Here is a 13,435-nt window from a genome sequence, read left to right as displayed (position 1 = left end):
CCAAAATGACTAATGATTCACATTTCCACCAATGATACATGAGAACACATATTTCTCCCAGCATCCTTGCCAGCTCCAGGCATTTCCCTTCACTTCAAATTTTTCCCAGCCTGCCAGGGGTAAAATAGTGTCTTGTTTTGATTGCCATATATTTATTGGCCACTTGGATGATCCCATTCATCCTTTTTCTATTTTTCTGTTGGGTGTTAGTAAATTGCTCATCTGTTTGTGACAGCTCACTATACAGTTTTATCTGTCATATGTATTGCAAATATATTTTCTCTAACTCCGTCCTATTGCCAGAGCATTCTGTGAGCATTTTCCTTATCACACTTACCTTGTTTCATTGTCCTTTGCTGACAATTCCTGCGTCTGCAAAGGCTGTGTCCCTCGAGCTAGGGATCATTTGCTCAACTCTGTAGCCCCAGTCCTAAGCAGCAATCTGTGCGTAGTAGGTACTCGAAGCGTGCTTAAGCTGACTGTTGAATTTCCATCTCAATAGGAAAAAAAAAGGTCCCTCTGTGTTCCCTTCCCTTTGTGCCACCTGAGAGAGGCATTAATTACAGATCTCCCATCGGGTGTCAGGCTAACCTCAACAATTACAACTTGAAGCAAAGAGCCCAGACAAAATGACAGCACCCTCTTCCTCCGCGCTGAGCTGTGGACATGAAGAAGGATGAGAAAATTGCCCAACCTGCTTGAATTTAGATGGAAGCACTCGGCTCACACAGGGCACTGCAGGTATGGGGGGGGGGGGGGAAACGTGCTTATTTGTTATTCCAGGTTATAAAGCCTATTTTCGTGTCATGTGTCATTTATCGAACAATCTGGTATTTCAGGTGGCTCAAAGCTTTTACGCTGAGTGATCTGCTCTGTGGAGGGAGAGAGATAAAGGAAGAAGGAGATATTTCTCCTTGGTCTTATGGACTGTCCCCTGCTCCAGGAAACCGAGGAGCCTCCTGGTCAGCCAAAGCCACCAAAATAAAGGGTGACAGAGAGCAGAGGTTGGGCGGATGACACAAGGGAGGAGGCAGGGATGTGTGCAGAACAAGAAGTCAAGGAAGGTATGGAGGATAGAGAAGGTGGATGTGTTTAAGGGACTGAGGGGACAGCAGTCTCGGGAGCACCTAGAGACAGAGCCCAGACTCTGAAATTAAACAAATGTCAGTTCTCATCTTGTCTGTGTTACTTATGTGAAATAAAATTCATATTTAACACACAATAAGAAAAATGTAGACATAAAAAATGTTCTCGGCCCTCTGGCCTCCTCTCTCCCCTCTTCTGTGCACAGTGTATCTGCGTTCCACATAGACCAAACCGCCCCATCGGCAGAAACGCCTGCTCGACCATAAAGAGCAACATTCTCCAGCACCAACAAGACAGCTCCTTAAAAGACGACATTCCCTCTTGATCTTTTAAGGGGTCACAGTGACCCACCACTTTGTACTTACAGATCTGGACCGTGCAAACTCTCAAACGCGTCATTTAATGTATAGCCCTGTGTCTCTACAAATGGAGGGGAGGGTGTAGCTCAAGTGGTAGAGTGCATGCTTAGCATGCATGAGGTCCTGGGTTCAATCCCACTACCTCCTGAGAATAAATAAATTCTATATAAACCTAATTACCTCCCCCCACCAAAACCAAAATTAATAAATTAAAAAAATATATAACTGTGCCTTGACTTTAATGGGCGGAACACTTCTTGGAGCTTTCTGAGCTGTTCCCAGGTTATAACACTCAATCTGGCTCAAAGAGAACTTTCCATTTCTTTCTTAGATCTGATTAATTTTTTGTTGACACTTATTTACCACCACCCCCTCCCCCGCCATGTTGTCCAAACTAACTGGTCACCTAATGGCACAGGAGCTCACAGCTGCAGGCGCCAAGCCCTCCTCCAACCACCCCACCTTTCTGTGTGTTGCCACGGAAAATCTCTTCTGCATTCTGTGCCACACCTGGCTGCTCTGCGTGCTTGAGTGCTGCTGCTGGATTGAAGTTTTCTGCTAGGCTGGCCTCTTAGATGCAACAAGATTCATCTCTTGTTTCTGGAGGCCACTCTAACTTACGTGGGATGGAAAGTCTAGTTTTTCTGGGCTCCATTTCCACAGCTGGCCCTTGCTTCTGAGACCCTGATGTCAGGACAGTCCAGATGTCTACAGAATGCTGCCAGTCCTGGAGAGGCCATGCCTTCCCTTCCAAGCGCATCCTCTGTTGGCCTAAGTAAAGGCTCCCAGGGGAGCAGGGTCAAGCTGTCCTCATGTGGCAGTGCCTGCAATAACCACATGACCTGAGTGTGGTGGGCAGAGAGGGAAATGGGGCCGGGCAGAATCACCGTCCCACACAAATGTGATGAGGATCTCACGGGAAAGCAAAATGACGGAGATAACACTTGTAATATATGTTACCCAGGAAAACTTTTAATTTAAAATGTGAAAGAACACATTTTATATAAAGAAAATATCAAGGGGCAAGAAAGAAAATCTGAGTAAATGGAAATACTCCTAATTAGGAAAAGTCACTATTTCAAAGAGATGCCACTTCTCCCTGCTATGGATTGAATGTTTGTGTTCTCCCCAAATTCCTATGTTGAAGTCCTAATCCCCCGTGTGATGGCATTTGGAGGGGGGACTTGGGGAGGTGATTAGGACCAGGTGATGTCCTCATAATGGAATGAATGCCCTTATTAAAAGAGGATGAGACACCAGTGTTCTCTGTCTCTCCACCATGTGAGGACACAGCAAGAAGGAGGCCCACTGCTCACCAGATCCCAACCATGCCAGCACCCTCATCTTGGACTTCAAGCCTCCAGAACTGTGAGAAATAAACTGCTATCGTTTAAGCCGCCCCGTCTAAGGTATTTTGTTACAGCGGACTAAGACATTCCCTGAACCCCTGTAGAATTGTATGTAGTTAAAATTGAGTCCCAATGTTTTTGGAACTTAGTAACTTGACAAGAACTTTCATCCAGGAAGAAAAAACATTTGCCTAAGAACAGCCCCCAAAAACCTAGAAACAGAAGAACAATGACAAAGGACCACACATCATAACAGATTATGAAGCTGCAAGAATAAAACAGTGTGACACGAGCCCAGGAACAGGCCAGCGGATTAACAGAACGCAATATGAGTGTCCAGAAAGGGACAGGTCAGAATTCAGTGTACGATAAAAGTGGGATTTCTCATTGATGAAGGCAAGAGGGGGTTACTCAACAAACAGTGTTTGGTACAATGGTCTATTCATTCAGGAAAAAATTTAAGTTAAATTCTAACCTTACACCAGACCCAAAAATCAACTGAAACAATATTAAAATCTAAATATAAAAAAGAAACTCTAAATGTACCATAACGTATTTACTTATTACAACAGCCCTAAAAGATAGCTATTTGATCCCCACTTTGAAGAGGTAGAAATTCAGGCTCAGACAGATCGAGCAGCTTGCCTGGGGTCACACAGGGTCAAACACCAGCAGTTCCTTAGAGAATTGCGGACACTTTTTTCTCCAGATGTCCCTATTAGGTGAATTCACCTTACGTTTCTCTTTCAACCTGGCAACTCTTAGCAAATGATCGTCACTGCCAGCCCAGGACACAGCCCAGGCAAAGAACCTGATGAGACCTTAAGTTCAAAAGAAAATTCAGGTGAAGACCTCGAGTCTCAACCTGGGTTCTACCCAGTGAGGGAGACGACCAGGTGCCATGGGGAAGAATGTTGGGGGGATTTGAGTAAGAATTAGTGCTTTAACAGCATCCTGGTGCTTTAACAGCATGGCTGAGTGATGTGGTAGAGACTGTCCTGAGGAAAGATCAGCAGATACCTCCTAAAGGGAATTATGGGGGGTGGGGGGTGCCTGCCTCCCAGCTCATTCCTTCTCTCCGAAGAGTCCCTCCCATGGGCATGGAAGCTCAGTCATTGCACACTCCTCCCAACCGCGTCCCAGGATGAGAGAGGCGCTCACAGACTCCACGGGGCAAGAGACACAGCATCCGGCACCCAATGCGTCCAGTGCCGTGTTAGGGTCTCCCTGGGGTGCTGGAGAGGACAGAGGTGTGCTGAAGTGACTCCCCCCAGCCCCAGCTTCTACTGACTTCCAGCTTCCTCTGGTCGCACCCAACTCTTCACATGCTCCCTCCCCTCACACTCTCTGTGACATCCTCCGAGTCTAAGTCTCTGTCTGCCCAGTCTCCTCCAGACCTTCCCATCTCCCCAGTCCCTCCCAAATGCCCGTTTCTCTCAGGTCCCCTCCGAGTCCTAGATTACCTCCCAGCCCCTTTAAGTCTGCCCCTCCACGCCACCACACACACACAGTTTGCCCTAGTCACTCCCCTGTGCTGCACATTCAGAACAGTCCCCCCACGTCTCTTCCATCCACTACCCCGTTGACAAAAGAAAGAACATATATAAGAGTTTTCTAGGCAGAAGATCAAGAAATGGAATTCTAGGCAAAACTGACACAGGGAGAAAGGGTCGGGGGTAGACGCTCTGTGAACAGCAACCATCCCAAGCAGCCTGAGAGAAGTGCGCGCGCACGCATGGAGAGACAGGCGTGGAGGCTTGAGAGGTGGACCCCAACCAAGTTCTGAAGGGTCTAGTTTTTCATGCTAACAGAAGTTAAGCTTAATCCAGTAGGAAATGGATATTCATTGAAAATGAGGTTCTGGAAGGCACTAGTCCCCTTTTCTCCTGGATTTCTAAGATGCAATGGAAACTCACACCTATGGCCTCTTGTTCTGAAAACACTGAAGATGTCAGGAGTCCGAGAGCCTCAACTGCAGGTTATTTCAAGTGATTCTGGATACAAGGTTGGCGTTGCCTGGTCATCTCTACTTCTGTACTGAACCTGAAGAGCCAGCTGCCAGCAGTGCCTCACATGCTGCTGTCTGGGTACCCCTGCTGGCTTCTGCCCTCTCCTCCTGGCTCCTGCCTAAGGCCAATGAGGCCCTCAGCTCCTGCCTCTGCTCAGGACAACCTTATTCTCCAACACTGATCAATAGCAAACACTGCTCTTGTATCTTGACCTCCCCGCTGACAATGATACAGACACCCTTGACCCCACAGACAAAGTTCTGAGAGCCTGGCAAACAATATTCCTCTCTCTCAACCAGCCTCTCCCTCTCTCTTTTCCCCTCTCTCTCATTCTCTGGGGCTCATGTCCATCTGTGTTTTTCTCTACATATCTCTATTTCTATCTCTTTGTCTCTTTCCTCTTCCTCCTTCCTCTCCCTCCTGTCTCTCTCTCCCTCCCTCCTTCTCCCTCTCTTTTGTCTTTTCTAACTTTCTCACACATGTGCAGAGAACATTTTTCACAATTTCCCATGAATAAGACATACAAAGCCTTTGTGGTAGCTCACAGTGAAAAAAAAATGTGACAATGAATATATGTATGTTGATGTGTAACTGAAAAACTGTGTTCTACACTGGAATTTGACACAACATTGTGAAATGACTATAACTCAATTAAAAAATGTTTTAAAAAAGAAATACAAAGCTTTATTGTTTTAATTAAATTTGTGACAGGTTGATTTTTAAATTACTGGTATAAATTATCAACACTAAAAAAAAAACTGGTAACAGCTAAAACTGCACACAACAAAACTTGTTATTGACTACAAATTGACAGAAGAATCAAACTTTTTTTTAAATTTAGATCTGCAAATTTTGACCCAGAAAAAAAAAAACTTAATAGAAATAAGGACTATTACACAAAGTAGAAAGCCAGAATCAATAAAATTTGTTATGGATAATACCTAATCAATACATCAAATTTTGTTTCAAATTTTAAATGGAAAAGAATTGATTGAAATGAAAATAATCTCAGTGGAGTTAACATTTTTGGAAATGGTTTAACCGTGCTATGGAGAAAATTGATCAAGGGATTAAACTGGCTTAATGGAATTTACTCCAGAAAACACTTTCTGGATGGAAAGTCCGTCTAAGTTGATATAATTCTAATTAAAAGTCTTGAATTCAAAATGTTCTCAGGGTCAAAAGAGCAGAAGCAAGTGTTCTGAAAGTCAAAACCAGAACTAGGGGGTGGGTATAGCTCAGTGGTAAAACGCGTGCTTAGCATGCATGGGGTCCTGGGTCCAATCCCCAGTGCCTCCATTTGAAAAATTAACTAATTAAATAAAACCAGAACAGAAGCATCAAAATGATGAGGTCAAAACATCAAGTGGTATAGCAACAGATTTCAGGGGCCACCACGCCAGGTGACTTCAGTTTGCCTCAAAGCAGAGCTTTTGGTCTTTAAATTTTTTTTAAAAAAACAGAAACTATACGACTGAAGGGATAAGTCAGTCACACAGAATCGTGAGCATCTTAGGTACCTGGAATATTAGCAGGAACAAAAGGGAACATGCGAGAATATGGAGAACAACACTCGTAAAATGAGGCTAACAGGAGAACAACTCACAGAGACAGGAGGATGGAAATAATCACACTTAACCCCAGACGTAGTAACAGCACAACGAACTCTAGCTCTGTACCAGCGGTAACAGTAGCGGGAGTCGCCCTCCGTAGTAGCACTGACAGCATTATTCAAGAAGCTCTGCAAAAGATTTCCGTGTCAGTTACAAAACTAGGTTCAGTTTAGAGAAACTTCTTTTACTTCCGCTCTCCTCCTCAAAACCAGCCCCGACCAGCGCACACACACACACACACACACACACACACACACGAAGTGTGCCAAGCTCTGCCCCGGTCCCTTGGCTCTGGCTGCTCTCCTTCCCGGACTGCCCTCCCTCTCATCCCCACCTGCAAAACAGTCACGTGTCCTTCACAACCCAGATCGAAGGTCATTTCTTCTATGAATTTTCGATTGGCTCTTCTGCTAGGCTCCCAGGGCCTTTTATCCACATTTTATCACGTCCTATTTAAAAAGTGTGTTGCTATCTTTTCCTTAAACTAAGTTCCTCGAGGATCTTTCTCTCCTTGAGTCCCCAGCATCTGGCACTCAGCAGACACCCAGAAAATGTTTATTCAGGCCAGATTTACTAGTGACACTCAAGTTAGGCTGAATCTTCCCTCTAGGGAGATTCATTAGCGTAATCTGGCCTATTTTGCAGAGAGAATTCGATTGTCTTGCCTTTGAATAGGAACACTTCTGGCTAGGAAGTGATGTTCTGATGAAATGCTAATTTAATGCTGAGAGACAAGTTCCGGAACATTCCACAGAGCTGTGCAGACGTTTACCTGTGAAGGTTTGTGACTGCTGTAATTGCAAGAAGTTTTCCAAGTCAGCAGAGATCTCCTTACTGACACAGTCAAGGGGATTGAGGGGCTAGCCCCGTCTACAGCCACAGAAACACTGGGGAGTTCACCATGTAACATCTAGAATGATTTGATGCCAGGAGAGACATACTCTTCCAAATCACCGTTGTGGCAAGATAACTTATTGAGATATTAACGTGCTGAAGAATTACAAGTGTGCATTTTGTCCTTTGGAATCTGAGCTTCTCCCTTTCTTAGCCTAAGAAGGTCGCCTGGTCTTTGTTTTTTCTCTTTTTTTTAAAGTGTTTTCAGAGCAGAAAGTCCAAGTTCCTGAGAGACAGCCACTCCCTAGCTTTTGTGAAAACCTAAGATCACGGAGGAGATGATGCTGGCCCCCTGAGGAGGACGGGAGAACGGTGAGTGCCCAAAGAGGGTAGGAGGAAAGGCTGAGAGGAGGGAGATTCCGCTGCAGAAAGGAAGAGACGGGGTCCTCATCCCCCACAGAGCTGGAAAGACTTGGTAGGACTGTGGGGGAAATGACTGTGCGGTACGCTCAGCGAGGCTGGACCTTGGACACACCCAGACTTTCAGCCCCAGTGAAAATTTTCATGCCCGAGCACAGCATGGAGGCTGAGCTTCCCAATTTCAAGGTGCCATGTGGGCTTATTACAGGTAAAGAGTGCAGACTAAGACTAGCAAGAGCCTCCCCAAACAGCTCCCCCCACCTAAAACCCCATGCCTGCAGGGAGGGTCAGAAGAGTGCAGTGACCCTCCATCAAGAGAACACAGAGCTTCCCACTAGCTAAGCAGGTTGCTGGTTCAGTGTGGAATTTAGCAAAGGGGAGTGGCATTTCTGGCACAACCTGGATGGTGGTTGTGAATTCGTTCACTACGTCATAAGAACACCTTGACAGAGAACATATAAGAGCATGTGGAACCCGGCCTCTTACATGGGAGGTACCACCAGGATGTGTCCTCCTTGACAAGATAAGACAGCCCCTGCAACTCCTCAGGAGCTCTGCAGACCTGCCTGTCCAAGATTGTGAAATCCTTCCGTGCATGGGGCGCAAATTCAGAATCAGCCTCCAGACTTGGAGAGAAAACTGGGACCCTAAATGGCCTGGTCAGAAATTCAGGAAGAAGGACCAAGGTAAAACTCTAACCCTGCAAACTAAGGCTGGAGTAACCAAGACCTGGTATGTGGATGCTGAACCCCACTGGTAGAAAAATAGCAGGAGACTAAGAAAACACAGCAACCCAAGGGACCACAGAAACAGCGGTCAGTATTCCTGGGAACACATGTCACAGTGGCCCAAGTGGTGCTAAACCCCTCATAACAGGGACCGCTTATGGCCCAGGAGTGAGGAGTTTGCGGAGAACCGCTAGTCCCACAGTTCCCCTTGTGTACACGCTGAGCATCTTCTAAATGCCAGGCACCGTGCTAGGTGCTGGCTTATGAGTGATGAGGAAAATGAGGAAAATACACAATGACCAAGCTTAGAGTCTAACAAGAAAGCTAGATAATAAACAAGGAAGCTGAGCAAAGCAAGTTCTAGTTTTGTAGGGCCGGAAGCTTACATAATTTGGGAAGGAGGCAATGTCCTCTTAAAAACATACAAAATTACAAGCACAAAATTAGATACGCAAGTAAATATCTATGTGTTTGTCAAACTCACAGAACAATACACCAAAATAAAGTATGTGTAAATTAAAAAACAAATTCTAAAAAATAGCAAAAATCAGTGTCTGGTCCGGAAGCAGGCACCCATTAAATGTGATTTGCGTTACTGTCTCCAAAGCAAAAAATAAATATGCATTAAGAATGAGTAAAGAAACCAGTATAATATAAAATAGATGAACAACAGGTTTATACTGTCTAGCACAGGGAACTATATTCAATATCATGTAGTAACCTATAATGAAAAGAATATGAAAAGGAATATGTGTATGTACATTATGACTGAACTATTATGCTGTACACAAGAAATTGACACAACATTGTAAACTGACTACACTTCAGTAAAAAAGAATGCAAAAATAATAATAATAATGAGTAAGGAAATCACAACAAACTACAAATTTTTAAAAACTGACAAATCCTGCAAACCACAAAATCCTGGAGAAAATATTATAATATTTATATTTCTTTTCCCACATATTTGGCCTCATACTCTGTGACTGCTTCTTTGTATGAAGACAATTTTGTAACATAATTTCCATGGAGGAACTAGACAGATAATTCAGTATTTCTTCTAGGATGGTGGATTCAAATTTATTTTTTAATTAATTGTTTCTCTAAGCTTCATCATTCTTTATGGGTATGTTACGAAAATTTTGAAAATTGTGTGTCCTAAGTTGGAAGACCTCTATTCTGTTGCTTTCCTGTGTGAGGTATAAGATTTGGGAGACTCTTTGCTAGAAGGGCCTTCAGCTGTGCACATGCCAAACTTTGCTTCTCATCCATTGCTGGGATAGTTCTGGTGCCAAGTACTGAAGGGCACATTCCAAACATGGATGCAATCCTGGCTCTGACTGTCAGGCTGCATCACCCCATGAGCTGGCAGGGTGGGCGGGAGAAGTTTACCTGAAAGTCATTGTTTATCATGGGATTGCTAACAATGGTTTAACCATAGGCATAAGTAACTGCAGACTCCATAAATCGATCTCATTAGCCGCAAACTAAAATGCATCCTGACCTGACCTCTGCTCGGTTACAGCAAGCTGCCTGCAGCCTCCCCAAAGGCGCTCAACATGAAGGGGACACAGAGGAGAGGGGACATGAGTCCTAATGGATGGCACTTAAAATATTTCACTTTTGCAAATTTTAAAAAGGCCCAATCAAGGAAAGGGGCCTGAAGCTTGAAGCTTTGTTAGCTTTATGGTACACAGATGAAAGAAAGCAAGTATTGGGTCTGACGGAAATGGTTACTGTTGTTTTGTAAGCTCAACACCCTCCATCCCTTCTTCAGACAACACAGCCCCTCATTCCAGACAACAAAACATTGTTCTGTGAGATCTGGAGCGAACACATGAACTAGACATGGGTAATCCAGTATGTATACCCCACTCCCCTGGTTACAACTGGTACAGGGGTGGAAGCTTAATATGAGAAAGGTCAATTAGCATCTTCTCTGAAGTGTGACACAGAGATCTGGGAGAAAGGCGTACTTGCTGCCTCTAACAGGACCGAGGGCTATAAGGTTAATGTCAACTTGAATAGAACTTCAGTAGTACAAAATGCTCAAAACATGTTTTTTTAAAAGGAAGAAAGGGAGAAAGGAAGGAAAGAGGGAGGAAGGAAAGAAAAAAGAAGAGGAGGAAGAGGAGGGAGGGAAAAGGGGCGGGGGAGAAATAGGCAGCAGCAGCAAAGGCAAGGGGCAAGGAGAGACAGCAAACGGCATGACATAACTTCAGCTCCTGTTTCCACGGAGGTTTTATCCATGAATGTTACATGGTTCTCAATTGTGTGTCTCAGGAAATTCCCTTTCTGCTTAAACAAATTTGGTTTGAGTATCTGCCCTTTGGAAGGCAAAGGGCTCTGACCAACTCAGAGAGTGTGTTACAAGGGGAGTTAACCTAGTCCACAGAGTCGGGAGGGAGCTCCCTAAGAAGGTGACCTTTGTCGAGGAGCGTATAGCTCAGGGGTAGAGTACACATTTAGCATGAGTGAGGTCCTGGGCTCAATCCGCAGTAGACCCATTAAAGTCAATACATAAACCTAATTACCTCTCCCTACCAGGAAAGAAAGAGAGGAAGGAAGGAAGGAAGGAAGGAAGGAAGGAAGGAAGGAAGGAAGGAAGAGAGAGAGAGAGAAAGAGAGAAAGAGAGAAAAAGAGAAAAAGAGAGAGAGAGAAAGAAAGAGAAAGGAGGGAAGGAAGAAAGACCTAGTAATCTTTAAGCTGAGACGGGAAAGGACAGTGGGCAGTAACCATCAAATCATTTTAATTTTTGAGTAACCCAAATCTGGCTTCAGAGTAGAGGAGAAGATCCTATAGATTTAATGAGATCTCTGCTCCTTTTGAGATATAGAAAGTCTGTAACAGTCCAGGAGGAGTTTTTCTTCTCCCTGTGTGACGCCTCCGTAAGGACTTTTAACTAGACCTGAGAAGTAGGCGAGAACATTTGTACCCGCCAAAGGTCAAGCGTATGGTTCAACATGGCACCTAAGCTTACCTGAGGCTCCAGCCTCCATCCTCAGTCACTGGGCAGTCTTGGTCCTGAAGCTGGTATCAGATTGTGTCCCAGTCCAAAGAATATCACAGAGGATCAGGAGGCCCCTACCACAGAAATAAAAATAATGTGTACTTTACAATGTCCCTATGCTATTCACAGGGAGATTTCTACCAATTTATTTTTATTTTCTTATAAGCTTAATAACCTTATATATAGCTCTTGTATATAGCTTGCCACAAAAAGGCCAAGAATTGTAATTTCTAGTCATTTATCCTGTGACATCTTTTGAATTTCTTATCCCCATTTTATTGATAAGAAAATGAAGGTGCAGAGACTAACAAAACTGAAAATATGGGAAAGTCCAGTATGAGAGAGAGGTTATCTGGCCTGGCATGGGAATCATTCAGAACCTAGAATAATTCTTGGTCACAATCACACTTAACAAAATTATATTTTTTTAAATAAATTTCAAAAATGGAGAAGAGCTTATGGTGCAACATAGCAGGCAGAGTGTCCCCAATCCTCCCACATCCCATTCCTTCCAAGAGGTGTTGGAAGAGGGGGATGTACCAGAGAAATATACTCGGTAATGATTTAACTGAGGAGTGGAAAAGCTGAAGACACGATAAAGGAACATTATATTTTTGGCAACAAATAAAGAGGCAATTAAGAGCTCCAGGCTTTAAACATTATAAGAAAGTCATGGTCTAAAAGGAAAGTAATTAAATGTGGCATGACTTTAAACCACTGACAGAAGCCTATAAAAATCGTTTAACCTTGATGCTTTTGTCATTCTTAATTGAATGACCTAAGGACTGTGACTTTAGACCTGTAGGGAAAAAAAAAAAATGTAATCCTAGTTCAATCCTCGGTCCAGGAGTGAATAATAATTATATCACTGTAATGAGAATGCTGATTTGTGTTTCGTTTTTAGGGTCAACCTGTTGGCAAAGCACTTGCCCGTGTTCAAAGAACAGAACGTAGCTGTTAAGCACGATGGCAAAATGAACTAACGGGGCAGCAGTCAGGGAAGGGGAGATGGGAGGGTAAGTTGAGACAGAAGGAAAAGTGAAAGGAAACGCTGATGTCCTCATTTCACAAAGAATGAAAGAAAATAATATTGATGACATAAGTGGGAGGATAGAGAACAGCATGTAAACAAAGTTATGTAAAACTATACACGTTAACTTTTAAGGAACGGAAAGCAAATAACTGGGAGGAGAAAGATGGGAGGGTTAGCGTGTGTGTGTACCTGAACTAAACCCTCATCTTTCATAGAAAAGAAGAAATAAAAAATGCCTGCAGTGGATAAACCAAAATATAGAGACATAAGTGTATTATTTAGAGTTCTGGTGGCAACAAACAGAAATAGTTAAAAAGAAGATGCCTCTGGAGAGAAGACAGTAGGTGGAGTGAAAGGCTGTTACTTTTTGTCAATAAGGGGTCTGTATTATATGACTTGTTACCATGTATGTCTATTCTTTTGATTATAGTTTTTAAAATTTTAATGGATAAAATTCTAGAAATGGGTTCTCTGACTCAATGACAATGTCATGACTATATCTTTTGATGGTGTTAAAAAAAAAAGAAAAAAGAATGGATCTGATTTAATAGTGCCCTGGGGAGCAATGGTATCCCCCACAATTCAACTCTGTAAACATTTATTGAGTAAACAGATTCTCTGTGACAGGACCTCTGCTAAACCATGGGGAGGATAAAAAGATGAATCAGACATGGTACCTGCCTCCAGGAGCTTATAGGAAAGTAAGAGAAAAACATGAACACACAAATTAAGGTGGAATATACTAGAGGCATGTGGCCCCATCAAAACACAGTGGGGGTGGGAGGTGAGAAGGAAGGGCTGGTTGTGGGAGTTAATATGAGGCAATGAGGAAGTTCAGCCAATGCTATCAGTGTCCAACCCATACCCTTCCACTAGCTTTCTCCATCCCAGTATACACTGGCAGCATCCCAGTGGAAACACCTGTGATTCTTCATTCACATAAGGGTGACAAGGACCCAGACAGAATTAGCATTATCTTGAGTGACCCTGGAC

The 13,435-nt window shown here is 43.6% G+C and overlaps 1 long non-coding RNA gene across 1 annotated transcript in view; it reads right to left on the bottom strand.

The window, feature by feature from the left end:
* The window catches only part of LOC116147202 (uncharacterized), a 187,105-nt gene that overhangs the window by 129,177 nt on the left and 44,493 nt on the right, over positions 1 to 13,435 (bottom strand). Inside the window, exon 4 of the long non-coding RNA XR_010377684.1 lies at positions 11,380 to 11,483. This is a non-coding gene — a long non-coding RNA (uncharacterized LOC116147202). The remainder of the gene's footprint in view (positions 1 to 11,379; positions 11,484 to 13,435) is intronic.

Source organism: Camelus dromedarius, chromosome 24 (assembly GCF_036321535.1).
Source record: "Camelus dromedarius isolate mCamDro1 chromosome 24, mCamDro1.pat, whole genome shotgun sequence".
NCBI classification, from domain to species: domain Eukaryota; kingdom Metazoa; phylum Chordata; class Mammalia; order Artiodactyla; family Camelidae; genus Camelus; species Camelus dromedarius.
Note: the sequence above shows the minus strand (reverse complement) of the source record. Positions and strands in the feature narration are given on the sequence as shown.